Genomic DNA, 20,212 nt, shown 5'->3' with positions numbered 1-20,212 from the left:
CATTAATGCACAACTGCCCTTTGTGCCTTTTGGAATCTCTCACTGATTCTTGTTGTCTTCTTTGAGTTTAGTTCCTCTGTGTCTCGTGTGATGTAAGACACAGGCCAAGCAATCAGTCACAATATTTTAATTTACAAGCTGCAATCTTTGAAACACTCTGTTGGGTATAGTATAATTGATACTGTTATTGTCTCCTCTATATGCTTGTGGCCTTTTGTACATCCAGGCATTGTCATCCAATTTCTATAAAATATTCTCAGCAGCATTTTCAGAGGTTTCATTAGGGTTGCAATAAAAGTCAACTAAACAATGCTTTATGCCTTTCTCTGTGTTGCAGTGCTTTGCAACTAATAGAAAACATCTTGTGGACTACTTGCTAGATGGGTTTCTTGCAGTTGAGTGGTACAAGTCATATACTGTTTAGTTTTATAAAAGTACAAGCCAGTACATATAAGGTGTGATTTTTAATTTTTTTTTGTTTGGCTTTTTTCTAGTAGAGGTGTCATTATAGCTCCTTTCTCCCCAGTCAATCTAGTCTGTGCCTGGACTGAGGAAGCTTTACTGAATATGTCAAGCAAAGTCCAAAGATCATATGATTTGTATGCCACAGTGAAGAAGATATTTAAAACCAGTCCAGTTTTAAACATGGGAAACATCTCATTCACTAATTTAACATTTTTTGGTTCATACATCAAGGTTTGCCCTTGATTTTCATGGGGCTATTTCTTCAAAAACACTATGCATGCCCTGCTAAAAGAGGTGTGTTTCTATCTGAAATATAACTAACTTGGAAGTTGTAAAATCCTAAAGGAGAATTAGCGCCTTATTTTTTTTACCTTCGTTAAATAAGGTCAGGTCAACCTCCAGTGAGGTGGATTAGGCTGATTCTTGACTAATTATATCAAGATAAGAACTACCTGTGACCTGCCTCTATTACAATTTTCTATTAAAATATCTATAGGCCTTTTTTCCAGTCATAGAAGTATGCCCTCTGAGGACCTGAATCCCTTAAACATTTATGAGGTTGCCATGATATGCACATCACCACATCTCCAATTTTAAATATATAAACGATAGTGCAGTTACTCAAGGTGGTAAATGATGAGTTTATAAGTAGTACCCAAACATCAATCCAGTGATACTCCCCCACCCTTTGTTAAAGAAAAAGTCAGAATCAGGCTTTCTAATGTGGTATGCGAGAGGGGAGAAGAAATAGCTGAGCATACAAAAGGAAGGATTTGTGTTACTCATTAGTTTAAAATGGGCTAAAAGAAACTGTGCAATTTAGTTCTGGCTAGCCATCTAAGAGGAAACATAGGACCATAAAGAAGCAGAGCTGGAAGGGACCTCCAGAGGTCATCTAATTCAACCCCCTGCCTGAGGCAGGATCATTCCCAGCTAAACCACTTATACAAACTATAGTTTAAATGCTACATGAGACTAAAAAGCAAGGCAACCACTTTTTATACTTAGTATACATGGGAATTTTTATACATGGACACAGAGGCTAAGGCCTGAGATCAGTTAATCCAAACAAATGGTGTGAATTGTAGGTGACAAATCTCTCTCTATGGCTGGCCCAGCAGTTAGGTTCACCCAGGTGTAAAGATATCTATATAATTACACTAATGTAACCCTTCCATAATTCGTCTCTGGTCCAGTCCTTTTTAAAATCAATTGGAAAACATCTATCAGCTTTACTAGAAGCAGAGTAAAAGCTAAAATGTTGAGCATTTTCTAAAATCCCTGCTAAATTAGGGCTATGAAAATAATTGATTTTCTTCAGTTTGGCTGCTGAACCAAAACAATTGTGAAGAAAATGTTGGTTTGTAATGAACTGTGTCTTTTTTTTCCTCTCACAGAGATGAAAAAAATAAACTGAAAATGTTACTTTAGGTCAAACAAAAATGTCCATTTAACATAACTCTAATTTGGCACTTGTAAGACAACCAAAGAAAATGAAGGGCTAGATTCAAAGAACTGCCAGACAAAATGACGTCAGTGGAATTCTCTTTTTATCTACCAAGCCAGTGGTTCTCAGCCCTTTTTTATTTGTGGACCCCTAAAAAATTTCAAATGGAGGTATTAACACTTTAGGAGATTTTTAATGGAGGTGTGGATCCTTCTGAATTGTAAGTTCAAGTATGTGAATATTCAGATACTTTTTATTGATCATTGTCATTTTCATGGACCCCTTAGGCATAGTTTGTGGACCTCCAGGGGTCTACAGACAACAGCTTGAAAACCACTACACTATGCTATTGACTAGTGCATTCCCTCTGGGTTCCTTGTTCTGCTTGAGAAGATTTGTCATTTGGGAGAATGCTCCAGTCACCAGGCTATTTGGCATTTTTGGAACAGCAGAGTAGATGCAGTTGATGCTATTCTATTTTTATATAGTACTTAGAATGTTTATTGGCCCAGAAAGAGAGAGAGTGAGAGAGAGAGAGAGAGAGAAAGAGAAATGCCTATCTTGGTAATTAGGGCACTCAGCTATGTGGTGAGACTGTCGGTTCCAGTTTCTGTTCCTGTGATCTTTTCTTTATGTATTCAACCAGCATCAATTGAAGAGATTGCAAAAACGTGACCCAACTTCCACATCAACCTACAGCTTGGTTGTTAAGGCACTGTCCTGAGAGGTGGAAGATGTGGCCTCAAATCTCCCTAGGCAGATGAGGAATCTCAAACTGGGTCTGAGATGCCTTGAGTGAATATTCCTAAGCAATGGAAGCAGAGTTGCCAAGTATGTGGGGGTGAGGGCCCTGGCTCCCCCTGGGAAGAAGGCTGTCACCTGAAACTTTTCACGCGCTCATCATCTTAGTGCCGCCCTCCCCTCCCCGGCATAAATAAAAATCAGAACCTACGAGTGGAAGACTGGTTCAAAGGGAAGTGATAATACTATATCCTGCTGTTCTGTCAACCTTTCTCCCTCTTTTTGTCTTCAGATTATTTGGCAAATTTCACTTGAATTTGAAAATGTCTTTGCAAGGACCAAAACTACATTTCTCAGTGGGTAATTTGTTCACAGAAAAACCAGTCACCCAGCTATAATTTTAAAGCAGTTGCATTTCACGATCACAATACAAGATTTATAGCAGTGCACTTTAATCCTGCAAAATGTTAATGTTACCACACATATTATAACAAAAGGCAGTTTCCAAGATATTTCTTCATGGAGACTTGCAAGCCCTACAGAAAGCTTTGCACTTTTCAGCTTTCCTCTAATGTCAAAAACCTTAATTTTGCTTAGAGGTAGTGTGAAAACCAGTACCAAATGACCTTATCAGATTTTACCAAAAAGGGAAGCTAATACAACTGAAGTCCCCCAAGTAATTTATTTGCCGTATTTTTAATATGTTGAACCAATAATTTGTTACTTCATTCTATTAATTCAGCCTTGGATGGAACTGAAGTACTGCATTTTAATTTGATGTGGGAACATTTTTCATCTACGAAATACTCTGAGTGCTTATTTGGTTCATTAAAAAATATATTGTCTTTTACTAAAGAACCATTGAAACAAACAAAAAAATCCATCTATTTGCATTTCCCATGCTTTTTTTTTTTTTTTTTTTTTTTCATCTGGGCATATACTTGCTGATGGCCAACACAGGAATGGATTTAAGTGTCAGTCTAAAATGTGATTAACATAATATACCACATATTTTAGTGGATAGAGTGCATAAGTCACACCATGTATCTCGTAGCATATTGGAATTTTCTAGGCCTACCCAAAGGCTTTGAATTCTCCCAGCCTCTCCCTTTATGAAGTGAAAGAGGGAAATTTGGTCTGCAAAGACTTGAGGCCTCTCCTTCTCCTACAGACTCAAGTTTCACTGGTGTAACGCTTAGGAACTAATAGGAACAGCTCCCTTAGTCTTTTATCTTCAGTGGATGCCAGCCACAAGTTGCAATATACCAAATATTCATTTAAATTACTCATTTTTTATGTCAACATCTTACACCATTTAACTGTGCCTCTGTAACACTGTGAGGACATTAGGAATATTTTAATTTTGGAGCCAGTGGGAGAAATTCCTTCCTAACCTCCCCCTACCCCAATTTTTTTTCATCCTGTTTGCAACATCCAAACATACTCAGTCTCTGTACTACAAATAAAGAAAAGGAAGGTAGGACCTATCACATAGAGTAAGGGGCTTAAATTAGTTAGGGCGAGCTATTAATCAACACCATCTCCCCCTGGCAGTCTAGTAGGATGAAGAGATCCACTGTAAGAGGAAAAAAATCCCTCGCATCCCCAGTTTGAGCTTCTGTCTCTCTTTAAGTGTTCATTATTCATACTTTCATTGAGTCTCCCATCCAATGAGATGAGTGGAATGATTCTTAGTACTAGAAGCATCTATATTAAAATTAAACGGGACAGCCCCATGCAAAATGCATGTATTATAAATGTAAAATCTGCATAGCAACACAAACGTAGATGTTTTTTAGGAGATCACTAACTCCTTGTTTACATTCCCATCTGGAACTATAATCCTAGGGTTGTAATGTCTTAATTGGTTGCTACTGAAGTGATTGCCACACAAACAGATTATCTTTAAGCAAATGTTCTCAGAACAGTACTAAATGACAAGGGAAAATAGAGCACTGTAGCAAAAGTAAAAAAAAAAAAAAAATCCTACTTTTGCTATAATACAACCCTAGAGAAGATAAAATATAATGGGGATGGGAAGCAAACTGCAACACATGTGCTGTACATAAGTGACATGGGGACCCTCTTTGTATGGCACATGGAAGATTGGAGAAGGGATACAAGAGCACAGCTGCAGATTGGGAAGGGAGGAGAAAGCAGAGCAGCAAATATGGCAGGGAGCAGATGTCAGGGACCAAAATGCAAAGCAGACTCTTTAGCAGGAGAAGTGGATGGGCAAGAGAAGTGGATTGGAAAGGCATTAGGGGAGGGTGTGGGGCTTCACTTACGTCACACCTGCTAAAAACATTGTCTCTCCCCCCCACGCTGAAATATAACATTGAAAGCAAAGAGTTAAAACAAATGCAGGGAATAACATCTCTACAAACAAGTCAGGTACAGGAGAAACAGTTAACAGGCATTGCATTTTGGCACTGAGAATATAGCATTTTGCAATAGAATGACTGCTGTTGACAATGAGAGTTCAGGTGGCATTCTCTTGAATTATAGAACAATTTCAGACAGAAAATCCCAGACCAGTAATCTGGGAGACCAGGTAAACCACCTGCATAAATTGTGAGGCAAAACTGCCAACTAAAACTTGTAGTTTAGTCATACACTTCTACTAATGCATTACCTTCACTGCGACTTCGCTGGTGCTAATGGTGTGTTCAGCCTTGGGCATTTTTTAACCTTTGGGTTGTCACAGGAGTGCTCCACTTTGTGATAAAAATACTGATCAAAAGGACACTAGGGCTCAGACAGATGGAGCTACAGCAATGGAACTACTGAGAAATTTGCCAGTGGAGACATGTGTTTCGGCGAGGATTTTAAGCACATGCCTTTAATTTTTGCATGTAGTTTACAGAAGCCTGCAGTGTAATGTATGTGCAAGCAATGTGAGAAAACAACTGTTTTACTTCAAGAAATACTGTACTTTAAGAGTATGGAGAAATATGCTGGTTTCCTTCTGTTATATTTATTTCTGGTGGTAACACTGGACTATGCCATGGTCATGGACTATGGATAACCAACACTTGTGAAAATCAGATCACCCAGTTTAATGCCAAACTTTATTTTTTGAAAAATGTTGTCCATCAGATATATAATTAATTTTATTCCCAAATAAAAGTATGGGTAGTTGGTAGGTGGTAGGGTTGATAAGCTGCTAAATAGTACTGCAGTGTTTGTTAATTTAGAAAGACTTAAAAATTCACAAGACTTAAAAAGTCACAAGACCTGCAAGACTTCACAAGCAGGTCCAGGGAGGTGATCCTTCCCCTCTATGAGGCATTGGTTAGGCCGCAGTTGGAGTTCTGCATCCAATTCTAGGCGCCACACTTCAAAAGGGTCCAGAGGAGGCCCACTCGCATGGTCAAGGGGCAGCGGGTCAGGCCTTATGAAGAGAGGCTAAAAGGCCTGAATCTATTCAGCCTCCACAAGAGAAGGTTGAGGGGGATCTGGTGGCTGTTTACAAACTCACCGGGGGGAACCAGCAGTAATTGGGTGAGGCTCTGTTCCCCCAGGCACTACTGGAGGTTACTAGAAATAACAGCCACAAATTGTTAGAGAGAAGGTTCAGGCTGGACATCTGGAAACATTACTTTACAGTTAGGGCTGCCAGGCTGTGGAATGGGTTCCCAAGGGAGGTGGTGCTCTCTCCTACCTTGGGAGTCTTCAAGAGGAGGCTGGATAGATATTTGCTGGGGTGTTATGACCCCACACTCATTCCAGCCTGGGGTAGGGGGGCAGACGTGATGATCTATTTAGGTCCCTTCCGACCCTAAGCACTATGAAACTATGAAATTAAATCAAGACCTGTACAATCATCTTACAATGTTTAATCGAAAGAAGTCAGAGTAAAATTTCAGTTGAAATAATGAAGGAAGAACCATGTTTCATTTCCTACATTTTATCAAACTTAGGTCTGATGAAAATTTGGCTAGACTTTACTTGGCTTTTGATTCAGTTCCACTGGAATGTTCATAGCCCAGAACTCATAGCTGATTTATTCCAAGTTTCAGATTCCATTACAATACAATGGGCGCTCCTATTAGTTATGAAATTACTGTCCAATGAATGTTTATCCATTCTTTTTGCTTGTTCCTGCTTCTGACCTTATTTCAGTTTCAGGGTCTTCTTGACAGCCACTGAGGCCAATAGGAGCATTGCTTCAACAGGCTTTGTAGCAAGCGTGAGGGATTCCATAAGGGAGCACCTGTCTGAGACTCCCATCCTTACACAGTATCTTGGAGTACTCCCTGGGTTAGTCCAGCAGGCAAGGCTTCCTAAACAAAAATAACATTTATTAGTTCACAGCAATACAGTAGGCAAAGTCCTTGGTCCCCAAAGCCCAAAAAGTCTGTTTCAGGAAACAGCAGTGTCTACTCTCACAGGGTCCCCTCATCCTGTCTTTCTTTGCTTCTTGCTCCTCTCTGCTCCCCTCATTATCTCTGGGAGTCTCCTTTTCACAACTGTCCTTCACATTGGGGTTGTTCAGATGTCCCTCCTTGCTATTAAAACCAGCAAGGAATTTTTTCCAGATGTTGGGGCTTGATTTACTTACATAATTACATAACTTACATAATTGGTTCATTGTTCTTTTGATGCCCCATTCCTCAGTACCTGACACTCTTATTGTGGATCTTCACAGTGATGCTTCAAAACATAATTAACCCATTGTTTCCTGGTGTACAAGCTCATAAAGGTAACTGAGGCATGCAACATTATTGTAACATGAATGTATTTAAGCCAAAAATATTCAGACAAAACCACAGGCCATCTCACAAGTTTATAAAGACCTTAGGGTGTATCTACCACTTGAAGTTTTTGAGAGTTTTCCCATTGAGTTTAATGGGAACATGATTTGACATATAGTCTCTTCAGAGGAATTTATCTGCATATTTTAGATTAAATTAAAAAAAAATCCAATGCCTTAAACAGTGTTTTCTAAACTAGGTGCTGTATAATTCTCCCTGTAGCTAAGCTATTTTAAAATTCATTTTCTGAATATAAAATGCAGCCAGCAAAAAAATACTTCAGTCATTCATTACAGAAAAATCATTGTATCGAACTTGATTTTATATCCATACTCCCAGTAGAAATGATGCAATACTACCATACACTATTTTACATTACATGACAACATGCAGACCATTTTGTAATGATTTCAATGTTTTGTGAGTACTATTTTCTTCCATTCACAAATGCAGAGACTTGCATGCCTCAATTTTTAAGGACATCTGATTAGGTCATTTTTAGAAGGAACTACCTTGTCCCTATTTGCAATCTTGTAACCTTCTTTGTGACACATTTAGTAATTTCCTACTTAGAAAAGTAATATTGGAAGAGAATTTGAAACACAACTTTTTTTTTTTGAGCTATCCAAATTCCTATGTGGATTTTAGATCCCCTACAAAAATCAACTATTAAAGTGAAAGCTAGTCTCAATCTTAACTATAGCAGCACTATCATCTTTAAAGAGATTCATGATATGGCCAGTTTTAAAATGTCTAATTCTAAAATTTTTGCTTTCCCCACACGTCTCTCTCAGTGTTGAGACTTGCTATCATTACCTAAAGGACTCCCTTACCACTTATTTTGTTAAATCCTCATTCTAGGATCCCCTCAAACCCATTGTCATTTTTTCCATTACCTAGAGGGTTCAATACATACTCCCTCCTCCCTAGCTCCTCACTATTTCAACAGTAACTGTAACACAAGCCAATTTTGAGAGGAAGAGTCTCACTATGGTTCCATCCAATATTGTATTAATATTTAATAACTAGTAATTATAAGATTCAATAATTAATATTTTATTAGTGATAATTAATTTTATTACTTTATTCTACCTTTGCAGTGCTTTGGTAGGTCACTTGCTGAATTGTTTTTTACCTGAGCAACTAACATGTCATGCTGCATCTGAAAGTGCCAATTTAGTCTGGTAAAAGGCAGGTGTAGCACATCAGGGTCCCAGGGACAGCTGTAACATCCCTAGTGGCTCAGTGATTACACCCCACTCTGCCCCTAGAGCACTTTCCCTTCTCACCCGCCATACCTCGATGCAATAACAACAACAACAAAAGCAACAATACTAACAAAACCACCACTAATAATAATAATAATAAGGAGGTTGCCCATGGGCTTTCACATGACCCCAGTCTAGATGAATGCCTGAATGCCCCACTGGGGTTCTCCAGCACCCTACCAGCCTCCACTGCTCCCAGGCCCTTTGCTGGGCCTCTCTGGTTGGCTATGCCAGCAGGGCACCTAAAGCGTTAAGGGCTAATTGCATGTCCCAAGCCTCACAGATATTACAAAAAGGTTGTTCTCCAGGGAGGGCTTTAGCCTTCTCAGCCTCCACCCTTTTGCTCTGGCTATACCTTCTACCCAGGACCCATTGTGTCAGACCTGGCTTTGAGGCACTTGCTCTGGTTTGGCGCTTTTGGGCATTGGGCCCCTGCCCCGTGTCTGCCAGGCTCCTGGCCCCTGTGCACTGTGCCCCACTTGGGCACCAGGCCCCTGTCTGGTTGTGCCCCTTAGGCACTGTGCACCAGGCTCCTGGTCCCTTTCTGGCTCTGTGGCCTTACTTTATGCCTGCTCTGGACTCAATAGTCACTCCAGCCTTGAGCCTGCCCCTAGCAGGGCTCAGGGTGACCACGTGCCCTATGGGCACCAATGGGACTTTCATATACCACCCCTACAGTCCCAACCCAAACTACCAGTGTAACTATAACACAACATAAAGGGGAAGCATCCTTCTTCCCCTTTAAGTGGGAAAACTCCCTCACCTAGGATAGCCTCCCAGCCCTAGCTTATATCCTAGTGAGTTTCCCTGGCTTCAGTGGAGATACACATGTAGCACCACAGCCCCTTCATAAGTCCTACTGCCAAGAGCTCTTTACCCTATAGCAGCCAGAGAGAGACCAGTTTCCTATCCTAAGCCTCAGGCTTATATCCTCCCAGGGCCCTGCCCCCATCTGGCCAGCAGTCTGCCTGGGCTGCCTGCAGGTGCCTGCTAATTGATCCAATTGCCCTGTTGCCCCAGCAACCTGCAGCTGCTGCACCCTGCCTGCCCTGCAGTGCCTCGCTTGGCTGATGCTTCATGAATGGAGCGGGGAGCCTGGCTCTCTGTTACAGTAGTTTAATTGGTGATGGGTTGTGAAAGCAGATGAAACAAATCAGTCATTTAAAAATTGTGAAATTTAACAAGATATTTTCAAAGACATTAACATGGTGAGAGTGAAGGCAAAGCAAGGGAGCAACAATAATAATATAGTTTAGGAATGTCTCATAAAGGTGTTCAACCTGCCTTTTAGCTGTAAGTCTCCTGCCAGACAGGACTGTACATGGTTATTTGACATGCAGTCCAGCTTACATCAGCATCAAGCTTGTGCATGGCACAATTTAGCTGACCAGATTTGAAAGTCAATACTTGCACTGTCTTCATTTTATACTACTCCAGCAATAAAACACCAGCATGAAACTACAGCATGAAACTATTACTGTTCTAAGTTCTTTAATTTTATAAAAATTAATAACTTTTAAAAGCTTAATTAGAGGATTAATTAAACTATATTAAATGGATCACATTACTTAATGAGATGGTTCTGCTCCAATTGCAGAGAAACATAGACTACTGTGTTAGTCTGAAGTCAGGCATAAAGCAGAGTAGTTTTGTACCTTTGTAGATTAACTAAATCAGAGATGTATAGCATAAGCATTTGTAATCAGAGGGCTTACTTCATCAGATGCTGTGAAGGGACTGCAGGAAGCAGAAGTACTAGCAGAAGCAGAGTGGCAGGTTGGGGTAGACAGCTGTGCTGGTCAAAGCCCGTCATTCAAGGCTGTAGTCCTGACAGCTTTTCACAGAACAACTCACTCTTTGACCTATCTTGATGCTCAAGGAAAATTTACAAAATACCTTCAAAACAGCAAGACAGCAATTCATAAACTGGATGGAGACTACAGAATAGGAATTTAACACCAATATTGACTCCATGGCATACTAATCTAGCTTACTTCTGCTAATCTTTCTTTACACCACAGGTGATAATGGTCCTCTCTTCCCCTATGTAAGGTCTTGATCTTCCACTAATCAAACTATTCTTTCCTTTATGATATTTTTTTTTTTTTTGTCTAGTACTCCTGGAAACTCTTTCTTCTTCAATTTCACATCCCTGCAGAATTTTTTTGTTTGTTTGTTTCTTGCTGTACCTGCTTTTTCTACAGATATAAAGAAGAATTCACTCAGTTTGAAAGTGTGTCTAAGTCTATCCAAGCCATGCAGCTGATCCAATAAAAGATATCATTGTCTCTCACAAAGCATTTAAACTGAATTTCAAGTATGTTGAATATCTCTAGGGTCTGACCTTATCTAAAAATAAACATCTATTGAAGACAGTAACCAGGGACATTTTGGCTGAAGCAAGCTATATATATGCATGGGGAGGAATCTTTAGAGAACCTCATCAAGCTAACTCGGGAATACTTCTCCCAGCAAATTCATTCCTTGGACACCACTGTGAAAGTTTGCAAAGCCATATCACTTATACATTTTATTGGAAAACAAATGACCACTACATCAACCTCCATGCCAGTAGCTCTCCTCCTAAGTACATTACTAGATTCATCATCTACAACCAGGCTGTATGTTACAATGGTAATATCTGCTTTGATCCCATTGACTGGGATGCACACCTTAAGGATCTGGAGCAGAGATTTCTACAATTACAATACAATCCTAATACTGTAGCCATTCAGAACAACAAAGCCAAATTTAGATGCCTCTCCAACCTGCTAAAATACAACCCCAAGATAAGGACAACAGAATCTTTTGTTATTTTCAGTACAGTACCCAGCTTGAACCCCTTAGGGACATCATTAATGACCTCCAAACCCTCCTGGAAAAGGATAACCATCTCAAAGAAGCTGTGGGCAGTCCCTTAAACTCAAACAACATCTCTCAAGCAGCAGGCTATCCAGCTCTTGTACTTACTAAGGCACCTGACCTTGCTTTGGACCTAGATGCCAACTGCGCCCCCACCCCACCCCCCATTCAACACATACCACATCATCACTTGTCTAAAGAACATGGTTTATTTACTTGCACCTCTACAAATTTCACATATAGCATTACCTGCTTAAAATGATCCTGTGCTTAAAGTGAACCCTAGTGTAGGGCTGCAGGAAGTGGAACGAGTTTTCTGAGTTCTCATTACTTACAAATATTTGACATTGTTCTCAGTGTAATTAGCTTACGTTATGACTATTAATACAAAAGAAAATGAAATTGTATGAGTAAATTAGTTTCCAAGAATAACCAGTCTCTCCTTACATAAAACTGTATGGTTTTTAAAAATGTGTTCACTATAAAAATAATGAATTTATTCATATTATAATAATAGTGTCTACTGAAAGATCACTTATGCAAACCCTTGCACCTCTGTGGAGCCTCTGTGAAATCAATTTAGCTATACTCATATGGAGTGGTGCAGAAATCAGTCCTGAGACTAACTGAAGCACTGAAGGATGTAAATATTTTATAAATGAAGCTAAGCTAAGCTGTAAAGCTGTAGTGGGCATGTAGCCTCTAGGGTAACTTGAAGCGAGTAGGGCACCAGCCCCCGGTACCACTTTAGTGAGGCAGCCAGAATTCTGCCCCAGCTTCCACCTCAGCAACAGCTGCTGCTTCTACTGTTGTGTTACAATAGCAGCTGGGTGCTAGGACTTGTGTTGCTGCTGCTACTGTAGCAGCAGCTGGGCCAGACAGAGTAACCTGCAGCAGCAGCAACAGCAACAGCAGTCAGGGACTTGAGCCCCCAGAGGAGGTAAGACTCTTTCCCCCTTTTTGTCACCCTTCCCCCCTGCCCTTGGCTCTGGCATTCAGCATCACATCCCCTTCCCTATTCCCTTCCCTCACTCCATAGCAAGGTTTTCACAGGGTGCAAAACCTGCTAGCTAAAGCTCTGTCTTACATCAAATATATGGGTTGTGTATGCTGTTATTACATATGTGCAGATAACATGTATAGAGGTTGCCATCTACTGGTTTGTAAATACAGGGTATGTATATTGTTCATAAATATGAAGGCTGATAAAGTTTTTTCTTCACCACAAGGAAGTTCTTAACAGTATTGTTTATGTGCTGTAAGTGATTGAGTGTAACATACATTTGAGGTGTCATTTTAGTAAATCATACACCATCCTGATATTTTTGTCTGGGTTTTTTAATTCCCTGAGAAGAACAGCTGAATTGCATAGATTTCTGTGTCAATGGGACTGCATCAAGGCAAGTAAAAGTTGGGATGCTCTGATGTTTGCATCCTGTCTGATTGCAAAGAAAGATCATTACTGAATGTTTCACAAACCCACTGTGGTGAATGATTAATTTGGAAGAAAATCAATTTTGTATCTACAAAATTGCAACTTTTGTTACTTATATTTTTCTGTTCCCATTAGTTTTATATAAAGTGTTTTGACTGGCAGTTTGGGGTTCCAACGCTGGGTTTGCTAGGCTGCAGAGGAATTTGTGCACAGTTCATTGGAGCTGTTTGAGTAGGGAGCTATTGTTTAGTCGAAAGGTTTTTATGAAATAATTCACTGAATCTGATAATATCAAACACAGCAGTATATTTTCTTTCAAGGTCAGAAGGCCAAAGAACAAAGCAAGACAGGTAAAAAGCCTTAATAGATCAAATCTTTCATGTTTGAGACTCTATGCCTTAGTTCTTGCAGCATCTCCTCTAGTCAAAGACCTCTCACACCTGTCTATGCCTGTTAGTTAGTAGAAAGTCAGATACAAATCTAATGGCTGCTGTAGCCTTACCTAACATATTATCTCACATGTCAATGCTGAAAGGGCAAGTGGGTAGTTTTGATCAGTCTGTGACTTGGGTTGATAGCTGTAAAGGAAAAAAAAAAGAAAAGGCTAACAGGGTTTAAGATGTTTTGTAAAGCTTTGGTGGGCAGCGAGAGGGCATGTGAATCATATTAGTTCAGGCTAATGAGATGATTTAAGCACATGCTTAAATAAGTTGCTGAACCTGGTCTATAAAATATTGTTGCAGAGCACTAAGGTGCCTGCTCCCTTAAGGGCAGAAACTGCCTAGAGAGAGGGCCCTAGGAGCCAGACAGAGCCCCCACAGGTGCAGGTTGCCATGGCTAATGAGGGAATTAGACTGCACCTGCACCTGCACCTGCACCCGGTCAGCTGACTAGAAGAAGGCAGGGCCCTGGGCACAGATAAGTCCCAGGGCTGGGACTGGATGCTCTTAATCCCCCTGTAGCTGCCAGGGGAAGGAGCTCCTGCAGGGAAGAACTACCTAGAGACACTGTGGCCACCTGATATGCTGCTTATAGCACTAATGGGGCTCTGTGAGCTCATCAGGTACTCTGGGCTGTGAGGCACTTAACATTTGGGGAGAAATTGACCTTTTTGAAAGAGACAGTGCACCCTGCACTATTGGTATTATGTTATAGCCCAGGGGCTCATATTTTGGTTGTTGTTTGTAGTCCGGTGGACCAGGCTGAGGCTATTGGGGAGGAGGAGGTCTCTTTGGGGCACACTACTGTATACAGCCCCAGCTCCACAGGGCACAGCAACAGGACTGTGGAGAACCCAGTGTCAGATGGTGCAGCTACAAGGGCCTAGGGCGTAGTGGTGACAGGAGGACAAGCTAGATGGTGGCCTCATAAAAAGGGACAATGTTTGATTACCATCTGCAAGGCATGGGGTGTGGTAAAGAGAAGTTTTGGAGCCACGCATCTAGCCCAAAAGGCTTGGAGTGTCCCATGAATCACCTACCTAGAGTAAGGCCTATCAAGGGGTCTAATAAACCATAGGGTTTAGGGGGCTCCATCGAGACTGTGACTAAGCTGTAACTCGAGGGCAGCCTCCCTATTTTTTTTTATTTATAACAGTAAGACATGGCAGGCAACATTAGAAGGAGCCCATAGGATGGAGCCAGCACAGTCACAGAGCCCTAGGGACATCACAGCCATCCTTGGCATCCTTGGGGACCCCGCATTGTGAGAAACATACTTCATCTTTCACAGACTGTCCACACACATAACATTATATAATATATATGATCAGTGTGGACAGTCTATGAAACGCAAAGTATATGTTTCATAGATCAGATTCAGCAAATAATTTTCCTATATGTAATGTATATGTGTATGTATATAACATTAGACCTTGTCCAATAGACCTAAAAGATAAAGGAATGGTTCTGAGATGCAAACAATCCTAGTTGATAACATGTAATATTAGAAATTTGTATTTTAATTACTTATTTCTTTCATAGAATGAGAAACATACTGTTTACACTTCTTGTAAAATGTCTTCCATATAATTCTGCAATTGATTTCAAATAGAACTGCAATACCTTTACCAAAACTTTTGTAGGTATCTATCATAAAGCACTTCTAACTGTTGTATTTACAGGTACTAGAAAATGGCACATTAGATTAGTATACTGTGCAGTAATTGCTGTAAATGTTTTAGACACTGACTCTATTGTGTGTTACATTAGTCTAATGGGCAGTAAACTGTCTCATGTAGACACACTCATTGATACCTAAATAATGTTAGACTACTTGACATACAACAAACAGCAGTATTTTCATTTACAGGGCTTAATAAAAATTTTTTTTTAGTACATTATAACATCTTTTTCTGTTAATTTGAACAAAAAAAACTTAACCTCACCTTCAAAGAATAGGAAAAATGTTAAAAAAAAAAACACAAAATGCAAAACAAAACAAAACAAAGAAACAAACTGGTGAGAATAAAAAGAACACCAACATCAAAAATCATCACCACCTGTCTCTCTGATCTTCCTGAATGTTACAATCCTAAATATGGTTGAAACTATGAAATGGGGAAAAAAAATCGTAACTTGTTATAATGGTATAACATTCCTCTTCATTTTCTGCTTTCCCCAAAATTGTGATTGAATTTCCCATTTGGGGACATTTCAAAATAGTTTAAGAACTTGATCCCACAAGTCTGTTTGCACAAATGTAACATAAAAGATAAGGACATTTTACATAATTAAAGTTAAGGGTATGTCTGTAGCAGATAAGCAATAAAAAAAAAAAAACTACCAGACTTTTTGTTAAAAGAACTGATGAAAAATTCAGTAAAAGGAAATTATCTTTTGCACAAACATTTCCATTCTTTCCAACTTCACTTAGGGAAAGTTCTAATTAGCACAACTGAACATTCAGTATGGACATGTAGAGTGCCTGTACATAGGCCAGGAAGCTGCTCCAATGTGCTGTAAATAGAGACCCTGGATTAATCGAGTCTGCTGGAGCATGGTAATTACTGCGCTCTAGACAGCCTCTGTGTTTCATGTATCAGCAAAAGTTAGTTTGAGCTTTAGATAAAGCACCCCCACTGCCATTTTGAAGTGTGCGGATGCTGACACACAAAATGCTCTTGGTGTTTTAATTAGAGTGGTTCTTGGAACCACTCTAATTAAAGTGCCCTCCCCTGCCACCCGCCCATCCCTTGAGCATGTACAAAATGCCTGTATATACTAAACTGTCTGATGTTGTTTGAACTACTAATGGCTAGACCACCCTCAGTTGATACAAAATTAAATGCGTCTTTCTGCAGACTAAATGTTTTAACTTCGTATTGGTTCACATCTTTTAATAATAATTTCCCACTGTAGACAAGGCATCAGTATTTGCAGGATCACAGCATAAGTTTGTATCAAGAATTTCTAACATAAATATTAGCAATGGCAAAAAATGTTATTCCTACATTGCCAATGAGGTCATTGGTCTCACAATTCACTCTCAGAAAAATATAAGTATTTATGCATACACAATGGCAAGAAAAATGTGGAGGTCTTTTGGAGAATTTGACCTGTAAAGACTGAGAAATGATGGATTTTTTTTTCATCTATCCTCTCTATAATTTCTAGATTACTTATGTCAAGTAAATTTAAGATGTGAGCTATTGTATTCATTCAAATATAACATTTGAATAATGATATTCTATTTCAGGAAACAATTGTATTGAAGATTTTTGCCATAAAACTGAATTTCATCAAAAGCAATGTTTACTTCAGTTCCAGATCAATAACTTTGTTGCTGCAATCATGCCTTATATAAATGTCCAAAGGAATGAAGCTGCTGTGTGTTTTGATTTTTGATGCACAAAAAGTAATGACAAGATATGTTACTTGATCCTATTGGTACAATATATGGTATCCAGCTTCACTCAATTGCATTTTGATTTGACCTGAATCTAAACATCACTATAATAAAAAAAAAAAAATCTGTTTTAAGTTAGCAAATATCAATATCCATCACAAATATATAAAGAAAAAAATAAATAAACAGCATAGGAACCATCACATAAATAGCATAGACTATAACATAAATACATCATAATTAATAAGCTTATAGAAAAAAAAACTGTGTGTAAAAACACTGTTGTTTGATATTATATTGTCTAAGGATGTCAACAAGTCTGTGTGTACCCCAGTATAAGTTTAGGTAGCTTATTTCAAGCCAGGGAGTGGCCTAGAAGGTGGAGCTGGCAAGTCTGGGGGCAGGGGCTAGCCATCCTAGGTGGTGTAGGGATGGCAGTTCTGCAGCAGGTCAGGGGTGTGTTTGGCAGAGGGGGAGGTGCCCAGGATTTCCCAGTAACAAATTTTGGCCCTGCACTTTATAAAAAAAAAAAAAAAAAAATTAGCCATGTCTGGGCCAGGGATTTGGGAAACCTGGTCACCTGGCCAGGTGAGAGTGGCTGTTTCAGAGAGAAACTCTCCTTAGGGCAGAGGAGGGAGGCTGATTCGAGTGGCAAAGATGAAAAAGACCCTTCAAGGAGGCAAGAGTGAATGCAGGTTTGGGCAGGAGAGGAGGAACCTCTGTGGCAGAGAGTGAGGGAGTGAGTATATGGGAAGTCTTGATGATCATACTTTACAATTAGGCATTACATTATGATGTGCCTGGTACAACAATCAAATTCAATACAATGGGATAAGGCTGTCCAAATGGCAGCCTGCATCCAGCACTTGAGGAACTGTGGCTCCTCATTGTCCAACCCTTACCTTGCATCTTTTGCTGCTGCTGCAATCTCCAGAGCCTCTGGCTGGGTGTAGACAAAATGAGAGGTGTGTGTGCACAACACTTTAAAGTGGGCTAAATTGTTTTTGCACCGCTTTAATGGTGTTGGTGTTTGCATACCTTGACGGCATATTGCACATTAACTCCAACTGCTGTAGGAAATTCAGAAGCGTAATGCACCTTAAATGACTTGAGGCGCAGCAAACTAAAACTCCAAGGAGGAGTTTTAGTTTGCTGCCCGTACACTTGCGGAGCAAAGCGCCGGGCTCCGAGCAAATCCACAACTCTGCAGGAAACCCTGCAGGCAGCCTGACAGCTACCCAGGAAAGCAGTGCCACCCAAGAAAAGTGGAGAGCCTCTGATCTTTATTTTTTGTTTTTTTTCTTCTTCCCCTGAAGCCTGCTTGCCTGAGATGCTGGGGGCTTGGTGCTTCCCTCCGTGGCTGCAATGCCCCCTGGGACTACCTGAGCCAGATATCTGTGGGTGGGTGCCTGGGGGAGGGGGGGCACCACTGCTGCGGAGGGAAGCACCAGCCCCCTCTGCAACCCAAGGATTGCTCTGCCTGCTGGCAGCTTGCCTCTCTGACAGGAAGGGGAGGGCAGGTAAGTCAGCAGGGTGTGTGCATGACATGGGAGTTTAATCAGCCCTAAACTGAAGCAATGTGGTTTTTTTTATTTGTTTTTTTTTAAACCCACCACTTCAATTTAGGGCCCCTGTTTTGTCTACGCATGCTCTCAGAGCTCCCTCTTCCTCCTCCAGTTTCCACTTCCTGCTTCATCCTTGGGGGTGTGGAGCAGTAGGGCATGGTGCAGTAAAGGGGACCTGGTCCTGGAGGACTCAAGAGGTGCATGAGACACTTTACTGCACAGTTGACTGACTGACTGCACAACAGAGCATCATCATCTACGTGTCTGGATTCTTACTGCGCAGTAAATTAGTCAACTGCATGGTTAATTTTCTACCTGGAAATTAACCATACATGGTTTATTGTGACGTAGTTACTGTGCAGTAGCCCACACGTACATGACCTACTGGGAGCAAACTTGCTCCTGGTCAGCTTGGGCAGCAGGAGGTGGTAGAACAATCCCTTCCCTGGGGAGCTGCTTGTTACTGGGGCAGGATATGATCACAGAGCCGAGGCTGGGACAATGTCCCCCTGCCTTGGCAGCATAGAGCTCCTGGACCTGGCTTCATGATTGCTTCTTGCTGTGAGGGCAGGCTCTGATCATGGAGACCAGCTGGGACAATGTCCCCCTGCCCTGGCAGCAAGTAGCTCCCAGGGGCAGAAAGCAATCTTCCAGCCCTGGCTGTAATTGAAGAGCTGAGACCAGGAGCTTCCTGCTACCAGGGTAGGGGGACATTGTTCTACCTGGGCTCTGCAATTGGAGCCTGCCTTGGCAGCAGGAAGCTCCCAGGGGTAGGCAGCAATATCCTAGCTCCTACTTTGATCACAGAGCTGGGGCCAGGAGCTTCCTGCTGCCGGGGAAGTGGGACATTGTCCCTGCTGGGCTCAGTGATCAGAGCCTTCCCCAGCAGTAGGCAGCTCCAGGGGACAGGGAGCCATCTCCCAGCCCCATCTGAGATTGTAGAACTGGGACCAGGAGCTGCTTGCTGCCAGGGCTGGGGGACTTTGTGCTGGTCCCAAGCCCACCCTGGCAGCAGGCAGCTGCCAAGGGCAGGGAGCAATGTCCCAGCCCCAACTCTAATTGCAGAGCTGGGGCCAGGAGCTCCCTGCATGAGGCAAGTTCCCTGTCTAGCCTGGAGCAAACTGGGACCTGCCCCAGAACAGGACAGTTCCTAGCTAGCCCTGAGCTGTGTGGGGAACTCTGCACATGCTGTCCAGAGGTGGCTGAGAACTGTTCAATTTTGGTGCAAGTCCCAGCCAGCGTCCGGCTATTCCCAGTGGAAGCAAATCTGCTCCCAAGAGGGAACTTGTGTAGATGTGCCCCCCAGTAGGCTTACTGCGCAGTAAGCCTACTTTGAATTAATAGCACATGTAGAGGTGCTAAGTGGGACCCAGGGACTCTGTGTGGCCTGGGAGCAATGGCATGGTACAGCAGGGAGATGCCTGCCATGAAGAAGGCAAGGCACATGTAACCTGCAGTCCCCAGCCTGTGAATCTATGAAGTTGTATATCTCTTTGGTAGAATATTTACCAGTCGTTAACCATGTATTTGATATGTCTATATATACTGCATACATGATATGCTTTACTGCACAGTAAGTGTGTGTCTACGTAGACACACACTTACTGTGCAGTAAACCTTGCTAATCATGAGTAAATTTGCTACCTACAAATTCAAGTAGCAAGTTTATTTGTGATTTAGTTACTGCACAGTAGCGCTCATGTAGATGCCTGACTCGGGTACATCTACTCCCAGTCAGCTAGCCTTCAGGGGCAAGAGATTTCTCCCTGGCCCCGGGAACTGCCTGCTACTGTGGCACACTCCACCACCAGAGCCTGGGTAGGGAC

Source organism: Alligator mississippiensis, chromosome 5 (assembly GCF_030867095.1).
Source record: "Alligator mississippiensis isolate rAllMis1 chromosome 5, rAllMis1, whole genome shotgun sequence".
Classification (NCBI taxonomy): Eukaryota; Metazoa; Chordata; order Crocodylia; family Alligatoridae; genus Alligator; species Alligator mississippiensis.
Note: the sequence above shows the minus strand (reverse complement) of the source record.